Raw genomic sequence first — 16440 nt, 5'->3', positions numbered from 1 at the left:
ACATGGCCATCAATCAATGAATTAACAAATAAAATCTGGCATATCCAAATAATACAATATTATTCAGCTATAAAAAGAATGAAGTACTAATACACTCTATGACATGGATGAATCTTGAAGACAGTATGTTAAGTGAAAGAAATGAGTCACCAAATGTCATATATTGTATGGTTCCATTTACTATGAAATGTCTTTAGAATAGGCAAATCCATAAGAGGCAGAAAATAGATTTGTGGTTGACTATTACTTTGCCAACAAAGGTCCCTCTAGTCAAGGCTATGGTTTTTCCAGTAGTCATGTATGGTTGTGAGAATTGGACTGTGAAGAAGGCTGAGCGCCAAAGAATTGATGCTTTTGAACTGTGGTGTTGGAGAAGACTCTTGAGAGTCCCTTGGACTGCAAGGAGATCCAACAAGTCCATTCTGAAGGAGATCAGTCCTGAGTGTTCTTTGGAAGGAATGATGCTAAAGCTGAAACTCCAGTACTTTGGCCACCTCATGTGAAGAGTTGACTCATTGGAAAAGACTCTGATGCTGGGAGGGATTGGGGGCAGGAGGAGAAGGGGACGACAGAGGATGAGATGGCTGGATGGCATCACTGACTCGATGGACGTGAGTCTGAGTGAACTCCGGGAGTTGGTGATGGACAGGGAGGCCTGGCGTGCTGTGATTCATGCTGTGAGTCGGACACGACTGAGCGACTGAACTGAACTGAACTGAGGGCTGGGGCTGGAGGTTGAGTGGGGAATGGGTGCTAACAGGAGTGGGCTTTCTTTTAGGGGTGATCAAAACTGATTGTGGTATGTGCATGCTCAGTCGCTCAGTCATGTCCGACTCTCTCTTTGCGACCTGCCAGGCTCCTATGTTCATGGGATCCAACTCCTGCACTGGCAGGCAGATTTTTCACCACTGAGCCATCTGGGAAGCCAAAATATAGAGAGAAATACTACATTCTGTGTACGTGCTCATGCTCAGTCGACTCCATGAACTGTAGCACTCTGGGCTTCTCTGTCTATGGAATTTTCCAGGCAAGAATACTGGAGCGAGTTGCCATTTCCTACTCCAAGTGATCTTTCCAGCCCAGGGATCGAACCTGGATCTCTTTCGTATCCTGCATTGGCAGGAGGATTCTTTTACCACTGTGCCACCTGGGAATCCCTATTGGGTTACACTTAACTCTGTGAGTATACTAAAAGCATCATATTGTACACTGTAAGTGGATGAATTGTATGGTATGTGATTGTGTCTCAATACAGATATTATATGAAAAAATATTTACCATGTCTGTGTTCTCACAAAGCCACAGGATAACTGGGGGATTAGCCAGTTCAGGACCCTATGACCTGCCCAAGGAATCAAGCGCCCTCCTCACACTTACACACAAAGGTTTCCATGGCCCATACAAAGGCAAGACTTTTCCGGACCTTGTTGTTCAGTCGCTAAGTCACATCCAATTCTTTTCTGCATCTTACCATATCCTAATACTTAGGTGTTAACTTTTTATTCTTCTTCCTCTCTGTTGGAAATCCTCCAACTGGCTGCGGGTAGCCCTGCAGACTTAGTAAGCTGATTCTCAGAACAGGGTCTCCCAAGAGAGCAGCCACTTTCAAGACTATAGCACAGTTATTAAGAGTAGCAACGATGGAGCCAGACCTCCAGAGTTCAAATCCCAGACCTGTCTCTCACTAGCTACCTGACCCGGTCCAGTCACTTACTTTCTCTTTTCCTCAGTTTCCCTATGTGCAAAACGAGGATAACAGTGCTTGTTTCTGGTGGACTATCCTAAGTATTGCTGTGCTGTGCTGGGCAAGTCGCTCAGTTGTGTCGGACTCTGTGCCACCCCATGGACTGCAGCCCACCAGACTCTTCTGCCATGGGATTCTCCAGGCAAGAGTCCTGCAGGGGGTTGCCATACTCTCCTCGAGGATCTTCATAAGTGTTCAGTTCAGTTCAGTCGCTCAGTCGTGTCCGACTCTTTGCGACCCCACGAATCGCAGCAGCCAGGCCTCCCTGTTCATCACCATCTCCTGGAGTTCCCTCAGACTCACGTCCATCGAGTCCGTGATGCCATCCGGCCATCTCATCCTTGGTCGTCCCCTTCTCCTCCTGCCCCCAATCCCTCCCAGGATCAGAGTCTTTTCCAGTGAGTCAACTCTTCTCATGAGGTGGCCAAAGTACTGGAGTTTCAGCTTTAGCATCATTCCTTCCAAAGAAATCCCAGGGTTGATCTTCAGAATGGACTGGTTGGATCTCCTCGCTGCACAGACCTGCTACTTTCCCATGTCCCACTAGGTGGCGCAAAGGCACCACTTTGGGTAATGAAAATGGCCCCTGGGGCCCCTTGCACCGTTAACTCTGGACTTTGATAAACCAGGCAAATAGTGTTAACTTTGCATAAAGAGTGTCACAGTGGTTCCACCTGTGAACTATATGCAGTAATATCACCTACGGTGCGGCAAATTTCTCTCACCGGTGCCAGTCACTGGGAAAAAAGTTCTCTCCGATCCAGAGAAATTAGTGTATATGTACAAATAACATGCATGGTCTGAGTAAAATGTTAGCTCCATTACCAGCTCAGGTGCAGCCACCCAACAAAAGTTGTGAGGGCTTTGTGTATGTAACACACATAATTTCTCACTGTATCAATTCAATGTCCTGATGGTAATATTAGGAAGATATCAAGAGTTACAAAGTAAAATAACTGCATTTCAATATGCAAATACTATGAGCAGAATGACCAAGAGGACCCTGAGAACAATGATCACTGGTAGGTGTCTGTACCTCTGGTGGTTCAAACACCTTGAGTGATGTTGCCCGGGGCAACATCATTTGCCAAAGTATTACCAGTTTTTGTTCAAGCTGCCTTCTTGGAAAACACTAGCATGTGTTAAGATTGCGAATCAAAACAAAACAAATGCTTTGTGTTCACAGACAAGATAAAATCAGGCTCCAGGCATAGAAGGTTTCTCATCATTATGAACATCCAGCGGGACATTTAAAATTTGTAGAGGAAGTTGTGTGGTAGTGTCCCCTATATGCAGTGCAGACATCCGGCACCTCTGGTTTCTGACTACTAAATAGTAGTGGAGTCCCCCAAAAGCGTGGCAGCCAAAACTACTTCACCACAGATTTTCAGCTGAACAATAGCATCTCCACTGAGAGCCCCTGGTCCAGGGTCAAAATGGCTTTGGGCATTTCCAGCAAAGCTGGCACTCAACCCGCTTTGGACTCAACTCTTAAAAAGGCATTGGCTTTTCTCTAGTCTACACAAATACGCTTGTCTGGGACCAGAGCCGGGACTCGAAGGGGGTTCCAGAGAGAGGGAGGCTGGGGTTTCCTCTAAGTGTCTCCTTTCTTTGTCCAGGAAGAGGAGGCCTGAGGAGGCAGGCTGCTCTCGCCTGCCAATCTTGGGCACAACCCAATGGTCTGTTTGAGACTTTTCCTAAAACCCAGCTGGGAAGTAAATCAGCACAGACATAATCCTGATTTTAGCCACAGGGGCCAGGGCCTCTGAGCAAACCCCTGGCTTATGAGAATTTCCTGCTGTACATTTGCTTGGCATGTCAATCTCAAAGCTATTCTTGCTCTGCTTTCTCAGGGATGGGGCCAGCAGGTCCAGGGCTCCTGGGGACAAGGTTTTGACATACTGGCATGTACAGACTTGCTCGCTGGCTCCATTAATTATGTCCACCTCCACCTGCTATGGGGTATTTTCCGGTCCTTGCATCTGGTCCCTCCTTTCTCTCGACAGTTATGGGACCAGTTCCCTGCTCCCCGCCCCAACTTTCAGCTTGCTTGTCTTGAGAAGCAGGTATGACATGACCCCTCCCCACACACACACACATACCCCCACTGGTATTCCTGGAATTCAGCTGGTTTAGCAAAGCAAGACTAGATCTCTCCTGAGCAGGGCAGCTGTGTCTTTCTGTACACATTCCATCACTGCTGCCAATTGATGTCTCGGGGCCAGCTGGTCATCTACGACCCAGGTTTTAACGCCTCAAGAATTCCCTCCCAGACTCTCTGGTCTAAAAAGGGCAGCTGAAGGGCCCAGGAGCCTTCCTGTCATCAGACAAAAGGGTCAGAAGCCTGCGACTCTGTGCATTTCTGTTCTGCCGACAGTCCAGATGGTTCCTCACCAAGGCATCCATGCACCTGCCGTTGTAGGCCTACGCAGTGTATCCAGTGACCAGACATTCAGGGACGGCCCCTGGTACGCCACCTGCTCTGGATGCACTGGGGACCTGGCAGACACAGTTCCTGTTCTCCTAGGATGGACAGCTTACGGGAACAAGAGAGTCACTCAGTAAACAATAATACAGACAGACATGTGATTGCAGCTAAGATGAGCAGTACAAGGAATACAGAAGCAAAGAAGTATCTACAAAGGCTGTGGTGGAACAGGGGACTAGAGCATCACAGAGGAGGCAACATTATGTTGAAACCTGAGAAGACTGGTCTAGTGGTTAAGAATCCACCTGCCAGTGCAGAGGACTGGGGTTCGATCCCTGGTCCGGGATGATCCCACAGGCCGCAGGGCAACTAAGCCTGTACACCTCCACTACTGAGCCTGCGCACCCTAGAGGCCCTGCTCCTCAACAAGAGGAGCCACTGCCGTGAGACGCTCCTGTTCCCGCAGCTAGAGGAAGCCTGTGGGCAGCAACGAAGACCCAGCGTGGCCAAAAGTAAATGAAAAAAATAAGAAAGAAACCCGAGGGATGAGAAGGTGAAGACAGTGGGGAAGAGCCTTTCCAGTGGTGGAAACAGCTTGGAGTGGTCAGAAAATCATAACAATAGCCAACATCTATGGATCATTCACCATGTGCCCAGCCTGTTCTGTCAGCCTCATTTCACAAAGGAGGACAGAGAGGCACAGAGAGGTTAAGTAATTATCCTAAAGTCCCCCAGCTACAAAGTGGCAGAGCCAGCTTTTGGACTCATGTCAACCTAACACAGGAGACGGTATCCTTTTTTTTTTTTTCTTTAAAATGTTCGTTCATTTGGCTGAGTTAGGTCATAGTTTCAGCATGCGAAATCTTAGATCTTCCTTTCTTTAGCTGCAGCATGTGGGATCTATTTCCCTGACCAGGGATCAAACCTGGGTCCCCTTCACTGGGAGCACAGAGTCTTAGCCACTGGACCACCAGGGAAGTCCCCCTATGGGTTCTTTTAGGTCCCGCTGACCTGGAGTCAGGACTATCGTTACAGCCAAGGACCTAGACCTGGGTAACCTTGAATAGCCCCCACTGTGTCGGCAAAGCCCTCCAAGTGCTGGTTGGCAGGTGGTTCATGACCAGGAAGCCTCCGTGTCTGTCACAGACAATTACACCAAGAATTATACCTCCACTGTCAACACAGCGTGCCTGTGAGGGTTTGTAGGTCGGGTGGGAAGCGAGCAGAAGATGGTCTGAAGCTGAGAGGTCTGGGGCTGGCCCATGAAAAGGCCAGGAGACAGTCGGGGGTAGTTTACTCTGCCTGAGCTAGAGGCATAAACGCCTCTTTCTAAAATACCAGCACCCCCTAGTGGGAGTAAGTCTCCATTCACACGAGCCTTTTTAACTGGGAGTTGCTGCATTTAGAAGCGAAGAACACACATCTCACTCACACCAATAATGGATGTATGTAATACACCACAGGGATGCCAATGAACAGGACCTGTGATTTTATCACCAATACATTAACAGGCCTTTTTATATCACATTACAGTTGTTGCAGATAACCTGAAATATCATTTCCATTTATCACAACTTTGAAATTATGCCCGTCTTCTCTCTTCCCCTGGAGCATGTTATTTAGCACATTAATAAAGAAGCATGTATGTTAGCAGATTTCCAATTTGTTTTTATTTGTATTAAACCTGTAATACATGTAATTATTTTCTTTTGAGTCTTATGTTTTTTATTTTATGCATTGAAAGCACTATCCTGAAATGGGGTCCATAGGCTTCACTGGGCTGCAAAAGGGGTCCATTTTTTTTTTCACAGATTATATTCCATTATAGGTTATTACAAGATATTGGTTACCTTGTAATTCCCTGTGCTGTACATTATATCCTGTAGCTTATCTATACCTGATTCTTTTTGTGAATCCCGATGTTTTTATTCCAAATTTATTGCTCTTAGCAACATCCCACAACTCATTAACTACTCTTTCAAAACCAGCATTATTGAGCTAACGTTCACATGCTAGACAACTCACCTATGTATACAGCGAAATGTTTTTCTGTATATTCAGAGTGGGGCAACCATGACTAAAATAGACATTTTCATCACTTCCATCAGCAATCACTCCCCATTTTTCCTTCTCAGCATCCAATCAAATAATTAGACATCTCACCCTTAAGTAACCCACCAGTTTACTATTTTCTGTCTCTGTGAATTTGCCTGTTCTGACCCTTTTTCATATAAATAGGATTACACAACACAGGGTCCTCTGTAAATGGTTTCTTTCACTCAGAATAAAGTTTTCAAGGTTCATCTATGTTGTCGCTTGTGCCTGATTTCAAAGAGGATGCTAGGGATTTCCCTGTTGGTCCAGTGGCTAAGACGCGGCACTCTCAATGCAAGGGGTCCAGGTTCGATCCCTGGTCAGGGAACTATATCCCTGGTCAGGAAACGTGCTGCAACCAATACCTGGCATAGCCAAATAAGTAAATAAAATAATAAAGAGGATCCTTCAATAATTTCTTATTAAAACTATTTGTGTATTATAGGTATTTGATAGAGATTCTATTTCAGGTTAAGGAAGTTCTACTCCTAGTTTTCTGAGAGGTTTTTTTATTTGTTCATAAATTTGAGAATTTTACCAAATGAATGCCTTCTCAGCATCCAATCAGATAATTGCACAATATTTCTCCTTTTACACTGCTTATATGATGGAGGACACCACAGAATTTCTAGTGTCAAATTACCCTTGCATTCTTAAGATATACGCAAGTGGTCGTAATACTTATCTTCACCTTCTTAATACTTCTGCATCTAGAGTCACAAACAAGATTGGCCTGTAGTTTTCCTTCTTTCTACTATCTTTATCAAGTTTGGATATCAGGGTCATGGTGGCCTCATAAAATGACTTGCGGACTCTTTTTTCTTCTTTTTCAGTCATCTGAAACAGTTAGTACATGATCGGAATGAACTGTTCCTTGGAAGTTTGCTAGAATTCATCTGTAAAATGGCCTGCGTTTGGGATTGCCTTTGTGAAAAGATTTAAAATGACTGCGTCACCGTTTTAATAAGTTTTGGAATCATAGGCATTGTATTTCTTCTTGAGTTAGTTTTATTGTTATTTTTTCTGGGAAAAAAACTTCCCATTTCATCTAAGTTTTAAAATGCATTCACATGAAGTTACTGAACAATTGTATTATAATTTTTATAACGTTCACTGTATCTATAGCCACATCTCCTTTTACATTCCTATTATTATTTGCTTGTGCTATTTCTCATCTATCTTGCCAGATATATGTTTGCCTTTCCATAGAACTGTCTTTTGGTTTATTTGGTTCTCTCTGATTTGTATTGGAATTTGGCTTTTATTTATAAAAGCCCTTTTGCGGGGCAGGGTGGGAACTTATTTTGTTATTCTTTGTCTAACTTCTTAGAAACTCAGCTAATTAATTTCAGCCTTTCTTGTTTTCAGATTAGCGTTTAAGAGGCCATACCTTTCCTTCTATTTGCCACTTTTATTGAATCTCACAAGTTTTGAAATGTAATATTACCATTATTCAGTTCTAAATATTAAAAAAAAAACTTTCCATTGTGATTTTTTTTTTTTTCCTGACCAAGAGTCGATTCAGAAACATCAAGGTTTATGGTAATTTTAAACTGTCTATTTGTTGACATCTAATTTAATGGCAGTTCGGTCTGGGAAAGTGGTCTGCATGACATCAGTTCTTTGAAATTTGTGAAGACTTGCTTTGTGGTCTTGCAAGTGATGACTTTGGTCATGGCTGCCTGTGCGTGCTTGAGAAGAATGTGATTTTTAAATTATTGAGTGCAAGGTTCTGTGTTCATCAGATCCAGCTTGGTTTTGATCAAATCTTCTACAGTTATTACATTTTATCTTTTGAAGTAGTAATAACTCAGGGAGGCTTGTTGAAATCGCTCACAATGACGGTGCCTTTCTCAATTTCTCCATGTCCTCCAGTTCATTACTGCTTTATACATATTTTAGATTTTTAAGATTAGTTTTGTACAGGTTTATATATATGTTTTACCTGTTGGTAAATGAAACCACCAGAAAGTATCACTCTAATAATGCCTATTTCAATCTGAATTTAAGACAACTAACTACCTTTATTTTAGTTACGATTTGCTTTTTTTTTTTTTTCCATCCTTTTACTTTCAACTTTGGTGTCTTAATACCTCAGATATTATTACAGGCTACAAGTAACTGGATTTCATTTTCTCTAATCCAACAATCTCTATTAATAATCACATTATTTCACTTACCTTCATTATGATTATTGGTATCTTTTGGCTTGTTTCTATCACTTTATCTTGGTTTCTATTTGTCTCACTTTTGCTGTTTTTGTCCCCCTTTCTTGCTGTTTCTTGTTTGTTTTTTGTAGTGTGTGTCAGTTTTATTTTTTACATGCTTGTTGGGAGATTTCACTTCATTGGTTTTTAGTCTGGCTTTGTATTTAAATTGTTTGCTGTTAGACTTTATCCAGTATTTCTGCATTATTAAAAAAGGGAGGAACAATTTCCTTTATCAGTACTGTCTGCCATTTGTATGTATGTACACACATACACTTTCCCTCTCTTTTTCTCTCATATACAAAAATTTTTGTAAGCCTGGTTCCCAGAAATGTAATCTCTAGCTCAAAAGGTTATGCACTATTTTTGAAATTATTCAACTTTTAATAGCATTATATAAAAATATTTCATGAAAGTGTCCTTGAAATATTATTTAATTGCTCACAATATTTTACTATTGTAAAATTAACCATATTTGAAAATAAATTCTCTATTTTTAAACACTAGTTTTGCTTATAATTTATCACTGCTTATACTTATAAGCAAACTGATGACTATTATTCTTGGGCATATTTAATTACTGAATTAATTCAGAATTACTGCATACTCTTTAGAGTACATGTACTTTGACAACCTCATGAACTGTAGCCCACCAGGCTCCTCTGTTTATGGAATTTTCCAGGCAAGAATACTGGACTAGGTAGCCATTCCCTTCTCCAGGGGATCTTCCTGACCCAGGGAATGAACCTGGATCTGCACTGCTGGCAGATACTTTAACGTCTGAAACACCAGGGAAACCCATATGTTTCCATACACAATACCAAACATATACTTACAGTCAGAGTTTATGAGAATTTGGGGTCTCCAAATGTTTGAAAATTCTGGGTAATATAATTTCTCTTATCTTTGCCTGGCTGTCAGATGGACGTTTATATCTCACTGTTTAAATTTACATTTTTTCCTTATAAACATTTCTCACATGCTTATGGCTACTTGTATATCTTTGGTGAACTGTCTAATCTGCTAAGACCACTTTTATTTGGGATATGTATTTTTTTACGTAAAAAAATTTATTTTACATTAAGGATGGCATGCTTAATACTCATTGCAAACATTTTGCCTTCACATACCATTTCCCTTCTCATTTAATGTTTATGTGATTTTTCACGGACAGAAGTTATTTTACTTTTCTATACACAAATGAGCCTTTTCCTTCATAATTTCTGATTTTGGCCTCACAATTTAAAAGGCCAGCTACAATTCCAATGTTATATACACATTTCCTTTTTTGCTTCTGCACTTCCCTTATTTTCACTTGGACGTATGGATCTAAAATTAGTCAGAAGTAGGGGTGGGATATGAGATTTGACGTAGAAACCACACTTGTCTTTTGTCTCCTAATGGCTGTCCTAGCCTACTTGTTGGATGATTGAGCCCATCTTCTTTATCATATATTAAGTTCCTTCAGATACTTGTGTTTGTGTTCAGATACTGATCAGCTTAGCCTCACTGATCTTTTTATAAGCTGCAAGCAACTGGATTTCATTTTCTCCAATCCAATCGTCTCTATTAGTGGCCACATTGTTTTTACTTGCATTCGTTATGATTGTTGGTATCTTTTGGCTTGTTTGTACCATTTTAGCTTGGTTTCTGTTTGTCTCATTTTTTCTGTTTCTTTTTTCCTCTTTCTTGCTGTTTTTGTTTTTTGTAGTGTGTGTGTGTGTGTGTGTGTGTGTGTGTGTTTGCCTGTTTATCAGTCTGGGAGATTTCATTTTATTGGTTTTCAGTCTGGCTTTGTATTTACATTGTTTGCTGTTATATTTTATCCAATATTTCTGCATTATTAAAAAGAAAGGGACTACTTCCTTTATCAGTACCATCTGCCATTTTTATCTGGAAGACTATGTATGTATGTATACTTTCTCTCTCTCATATACTAGACAAGAATTTTTGTGAAAACTCTAATCAATATTTTGTGACAACCTATATGAGAAAAGAATCTGAAAAAGAATGGATATATGAATATGTCTAACTGAATCACTTTGCTGTACACCTGAAACTAACATTATAAATCAACTATATCCAATAAAATTCAAATTAAAAAAATAATTTTTATGAGACAAAGTCCCAGAAATGTAATGTTTTCAATCTGTGGTACATGGAACATTTTCATATGTCAGATGGAAACTTCTACCTCATGACTAAACTTTTTTTTAATGGCTAAACTTTTGAGGGAGTTTCTTGTCTATTCTCGCACAATTATTTTTCATGATGAAATGTGAAGTCATTTTGTCAATCTCCTTTTCCTCTTCCCACCAGAAGCTTCCTTTGGCTTTTGATTGAAACTATATCACATTTACATACTCCACTGGTAAGAATGAATATTTTTTATAATATCATTTTTCAATCCCAGAACATAAATGTTTTCCTACTAATCAAGGCTTCCTTTATATCCCATAATAAAGTTTATCATTTAAAAAATAACAGCTTTGCAGATGAATGGATAAGAAAGCTGTGGTACATATACACAATGGAGTATTACTCAGCTGTTAAAAAGAATTCATTTGAATCAGTTCTGATGAGATGGATGAAACTGGAGCCAATTATACAGAGTGAAGTAAGCCAGAAATAAAAACACCAATACAGTATACTAACACATATATATGGAATTTAGGAAGATGACAATGACGACCCTGTATGCAAGACAGGAAAAAAGACACAGATGTGTATAACGGACTTTTGGACTCAGAGGGAGAGGGAGAGGGTGGGATGATTTGGGAGAATGGGAATTCTAACATGTAAACTATCATGTAAGAATTGAATCGCCAGTCCATGTCTGACATAGGGTGCAGCAAGCTTGGGGCTGGTGCATGGGGATGACCCAGAGAGTTGTTGTGGGGAGGGAGGTGGGAGGGGGGATCATGTTTGGGAACGCATGTAAGAATTAAAGATTTTAAAATTAAAAAAAAAAAACAACAGCTTTTGTTCACTTGAAAGTATCACAACATTGTTAATTGGCTATACCTCAATACAAAATACAAAGTTTAAAAAAACAGAGATGATCAAAAAATAAAAAATAACTACTTTATTGAGACATGGTTCGCATTCACCATTTTAAAGTGAATGGCTTTTAGTACAATCACCATTGAAGTCAATTTTTTTTAGAATTTAAAAGATATTTATTTATTTATTTAGGCTGTGCCAGGTCTTAGTTGCAGCATGTGGGATCTAGTTCCCTGACCAGGGATTGAACCTCGGGCCTCCCACATTCAGACTGTGGAGTCTTAGCCACTGGACCACCAGGGAACTCCCTGCAGTCAATTTTTAAACATTTTTTCCCCCACCACAACAGAGAAATCCCACGCCCATTAGCATCCACTCCCCATTTTCCTCCAATATCCCAGTGCTAGGCAACCACCAATTTGCTTTGTCTGTATGGATTTGCTTATTCTGAACATTTCACATAAAAGGAATTATACAGTATGTTACAGACTTTGTAACTAGTTTCTTCCACCTAGGACAATGTTTTCAAGGTTCATTCATCCTGTAACATGTCAGTCCCTCATTTCTCTTTATGGTCAAATAATATTACATGGTGTGAATATACAACATGTTATTTATCCATTCATCAGTTGATAAGACATTTGTGTTGTTTCTACCTCTTGGCTAATAAATAATGCTGTTATAGATATTTGTATGTAGTTTTTGTGTGCACATGTTTTAACTCCTCTTTGGTATACACCCAAGAGTAGAACTGTTGGACCATATGGTAACTTGGACAAAGAAGCCTGGCAGGCTACAGTCCATAGAGTTGCAAAAGGTTGGACACAACTGAAGCAACTTAGCACAGAGAACACACATGGTAACTCTATTTACCTTTTAAGGAATTGACAAACTGTTTTCCAAAGCATCAGCACCATTTTACATTCCCATCAGCAGTGTATGTATGTATGTTTTTGTCAGTCCCTCTGTCGTGTGTCCGACTCTTTGTGACCCCATGGACTGCAGCACACCAGGTTTCCCTGTCCTTCACCATCTCCCAGAGTTTGATCAAACTCCTGTCCATTGAGTTGGTGATGCCATCCAACCATCTCATCCTGGGTCGTCCCTTTCTCCTCTTACTTTCAATCTTTCCCAGCATCAGAGTCTTTTCCAGTGAGTCAGCTCTTCATATCAGGTGGCCAAAGTATTGGAGCTTCAGCTTCAACATCAGTCCTTCCAATACATATTCAGGATTGATTTCCTTTAGGATTGACTGGTTTGATCTCCTTGCTGTCCAAGGGAATCTCAAATGTCTTCTCTAACACCACAGTTCGAAAGCATCAATTCTTTGGCACTCAGCCTTCTTTATGGTCCAACTCTCAGATCCAATCATGTATGTACAAGGTCTCCAAACTCTCCATATTCCTGTTGACACTTGTTATAATCTTTTTATTCAATGGGTGTGGTGTTTCTACTGTGGTTTTGATTTGCCTTTCTCTGATAACTAATGATGTTGAGCATTTTTTTGTATGCTTGTCAGTCATTTATAGATGTTTGAAGAAATACCTGATCATATCTTTTGCCCATCTTTCAACTGGCTTTATTATTCATTTATAGTAAGTCTTTATATATTCTAAAGTCTCTATCATATTTATATGATTTGCAAAAATTTTCTCCCATTCTGTGGGTTGTCTTTTATTTCTTGATGGGGTCCTTGAAGCACTAAAGTTTTAAATTTTGATGATGTTTGCCTTATCTGTTTTTTCCTTTGGTTGTTTGCCCTTTTGATGTTAGATGTTAAAAACCATTGCCAGGTCCAAGGTCACGAAGATTTACACCTATATTTTCTCCTAAGAGTTTTATAGCTTTAACTCTTATATTTAGGTTTTTGATTCCTGTTTGAGTTAATCTTCATGTGTAATGGGAAGTAGGGATTCAGTTTCTTTCCTTTTTTTGGGATATGGATATCCAATTGTCTTAGCATCATTTCTGAAAATAATTCTTTCCCTCTTTGAATTGTTTTAGCATCCTCATCAAAAAGAGGGGATGCACGTGTGCTCAGCTGCTAAGTCACACCTGCGACCCCATGGACTGTAGCCAGCCAGGTTCCTCTGTCCGTGGGATTTCCCAGGCAAGAATATTGGATTAGGTTGCCATTTCCTTCTCTGGGGGATCTTCTGACAGAAGGATCGAAACCATGTCTCCTGCATTACCACTGAGGCCCCAAGGAGGGTGTTGCCTCACCATTGGGGAATCAAATCCTAGTCTCCTGTGTAACAGGCAGGGATACTCATCACTATATTAACAAGAATCAACTGATTGTAAATGAGAGTTTATTTCTGGATTCTCAACTTTATTCCATTGATCTATAAATCTATCTATAGCTCTGTGGGAAGTTTTGAAATCAGGGAGCTTGAATCCTCCAACTTTGTTCTTCTTTTTCACAGTAGTTTTAGCTATTCTGGGTCCCTTGAATTTCCTTTTCTTAGGCTTTTTTTTTGTTGCTAGGAGGAATGAACTCTCTTTTCTATTTCGTCACTGCTCTGTATAGAAAACTATTGAAAGTCATGTGTTTATTTTTGTGTCCAGCTACTTTACTATGCTTGCACATAAATTCTAAATATTCCCCAATCCATTAGACATGTGTGCTTAGCTAGACAGTCATATCTTTTGCAAATAATAAGTCTGTCTCTTTCTTCCCAAATTCACATCTCATTATTTTTCTTCTCATTGTTTTTCCTTGAATTTCACACTCTTCACAGTGTGACATCCTTGTTTTGCTCCTTGTTTTCATAGCGTTGTCTTTGTTATCAAGGATTATATTATCCATTCCAGGTCATCACTGAGGTATCACATTGTCTGTTGCATTGAAATAAATACATTTATCATCTTGACAAAGTCTTTTTATTCCCAGTCACTAAGAGTTTTCATCAGGGTTCATCTTATTAGGATAATTATGTGGTTTTTCTCCTGTGTCCTATTCATATGATGAACAATATTAATAAACTCTTAACATTCACACCCCCTCCCCCAGCCCCTTGCGTAAACTGTATCTCTTGAGTCAGTGGGAACAAATTAGCTCACATTAACAGGAATAACTGAGGTCTCATGGTGCAGCTCCCACCTGTATAATATAGAACAGATGTCACAAACTGAAAGTTGGCAGGTCACGTCTGGTTTGGCTTGCAGGGGGTTGGGGGGGTAAAATACTGTATTGAATGTTTCCAGCGTTTAAAAATCAGGAGATTTTGGACTAAGAGCTCCAATTTTTGGTTTCTCTTTACAAATGATAAAATCTGACCTTGTGAGTCCTATATTCTCACAGGGTGACAGTGAGCTAAAGTTGCCTCCCGGGTGAGGGGGCTACTGTAGAGGATTCCTCATTTACATCTTTTTCACATCCTGTTGTCTCCATACCATATTGTTCCCAGACATCAAGGTTGAGGATCAGTTGCCAGACTTTATATTTGTATAGTTATTTTTCTTATAATGGAATTAGGTGAAAGTGTGTAATCACGTCCCTAGCAAATGCAAAAAAAAAACCAAAAGAGACCAAGAGGAATATGAGCTTCAGGAGAAATGGAAGCACACATAATTCTCAGGGGAAGTGAAGAATATTCCTATAATGCTCAATACACAAACTGTGCCTGTTGAAAAGATACAATGTGAGATGACATCAGCTAAGAAACTAGTAAGAAGAATATGAAGAAGATGTGTAGGGGAAAGAAAAAGGAGGGGGTGGGGTCTGACATGTCCATTGGGCTTATTTCAGGAGGCACAGAGCACCCACAATGCTATCATGAAATGTCATACTCTACCTAGCAAACCAACACCATCTCGCTAGTTTTGTCCTTGAATCTGAGCTGTTTAGCTCTTGACCCTGCTCTAGTCCTGCGTGGCTGTAGTTTGAAGTCCTGGCCAATAGCTCTCAAGTGCTGATCAGATCTCCTGGTTGTTCTGCCCTCCTGGGATGGGGAGACACAGTCAGAGCTGAGGGGGAGAGTGGGGATGGTTAACAGGCAAGCTGGATCCACTTCTTTTTTCAATTTATTTGACTGTACCTGGTCTTAGCTGTGACATGAGAATTCTTAGTTGTGGAATGCAGGATATAGTTCCCTGACCAGGGATCCAACCCAGGCACTCTGTATTGGGTGTGAGGAGTTGTAACCACTGGACCACTACAGAAGTCCCCCTGATGTGGGATGGGACCAAGTGGGCTTCATGAGATGCCCAGCTCCCTGATAGTGAACCCTAGTGGGCAATTCCGTTTCAGCTTTCCTCCACCTCCAGTTTCAGGGACATCAAGGATATGGAAAAAGTCAAGGATCCCATAACTTCTCCTGTAGCTTTCAAAGCGCTCTCAGGATCCACCATGTCAACCCCGCTCATGCTGTGTCATTCTTGCTACTAACTTCCCACTTCCAGAGCCCTTCCACCCCTTCCTCCCAACTTCGCCACCTCTGGGCTGCCTCCCTCTTCCCCCTTTTTTGTTAAATTTTGTGGTGGAAAAAGTAAGGACTGGGGAGATCAGAGTCCTTGTTTACCCTTCTCAAGATGAAAGACCTCCAGGATGTCTTCTCACAGACTTTGTGGCTCTGGTTCCTTGTTTGTAAAACGGTGGGGGGGGGGGGTGCTCTGGGTGGTCCATGCAAGAGTAGAAGTGCCGGATGGTTCTGAGAGCCTTCCCATCTCTCACAGAGGCTGGGACCAGTTCTCTGTGCTCATTCACGAGTACTTTCTGTTTCTGTGTTTTTGGGGAAGTTGCTTTTTCTTGGTATTGAGTGAGTCAGGAGAAGAAAAATCATTGGCAGTCCCATCTCTCAAAGCCTCAGGTAGGGCTGTGGCTTCTGACAACACTAACGGCTGATCTTGCGGCCGATTTCGAATGCCTCTAACAGATATTGTGACACAAGTCCCATTCAAGAGTGAAAATGGAAATTCCAGCCTCGCCCTTTGTGACCTCTGAAATAAACTGCTATTCTTTC

The sequence above is a fragment of the Ovis canadensis genome, chromosome 11 (assembly GCF_042477335.2).
Source record: "Ovis canadensis isolate MfBH-ARS-UI-01 breed Bighorn chromosome 11, ARS-UI_OviCan_v2, whole genome shotgun sequence".
NCBI lineage: Eukaryota > Metazoa > Chordata > Mammalia > Artiodactyla > Bovidae > Ovis > Ovis canadensis.
Note: the sequence above shows the minus strand (reverse complement) of the source record.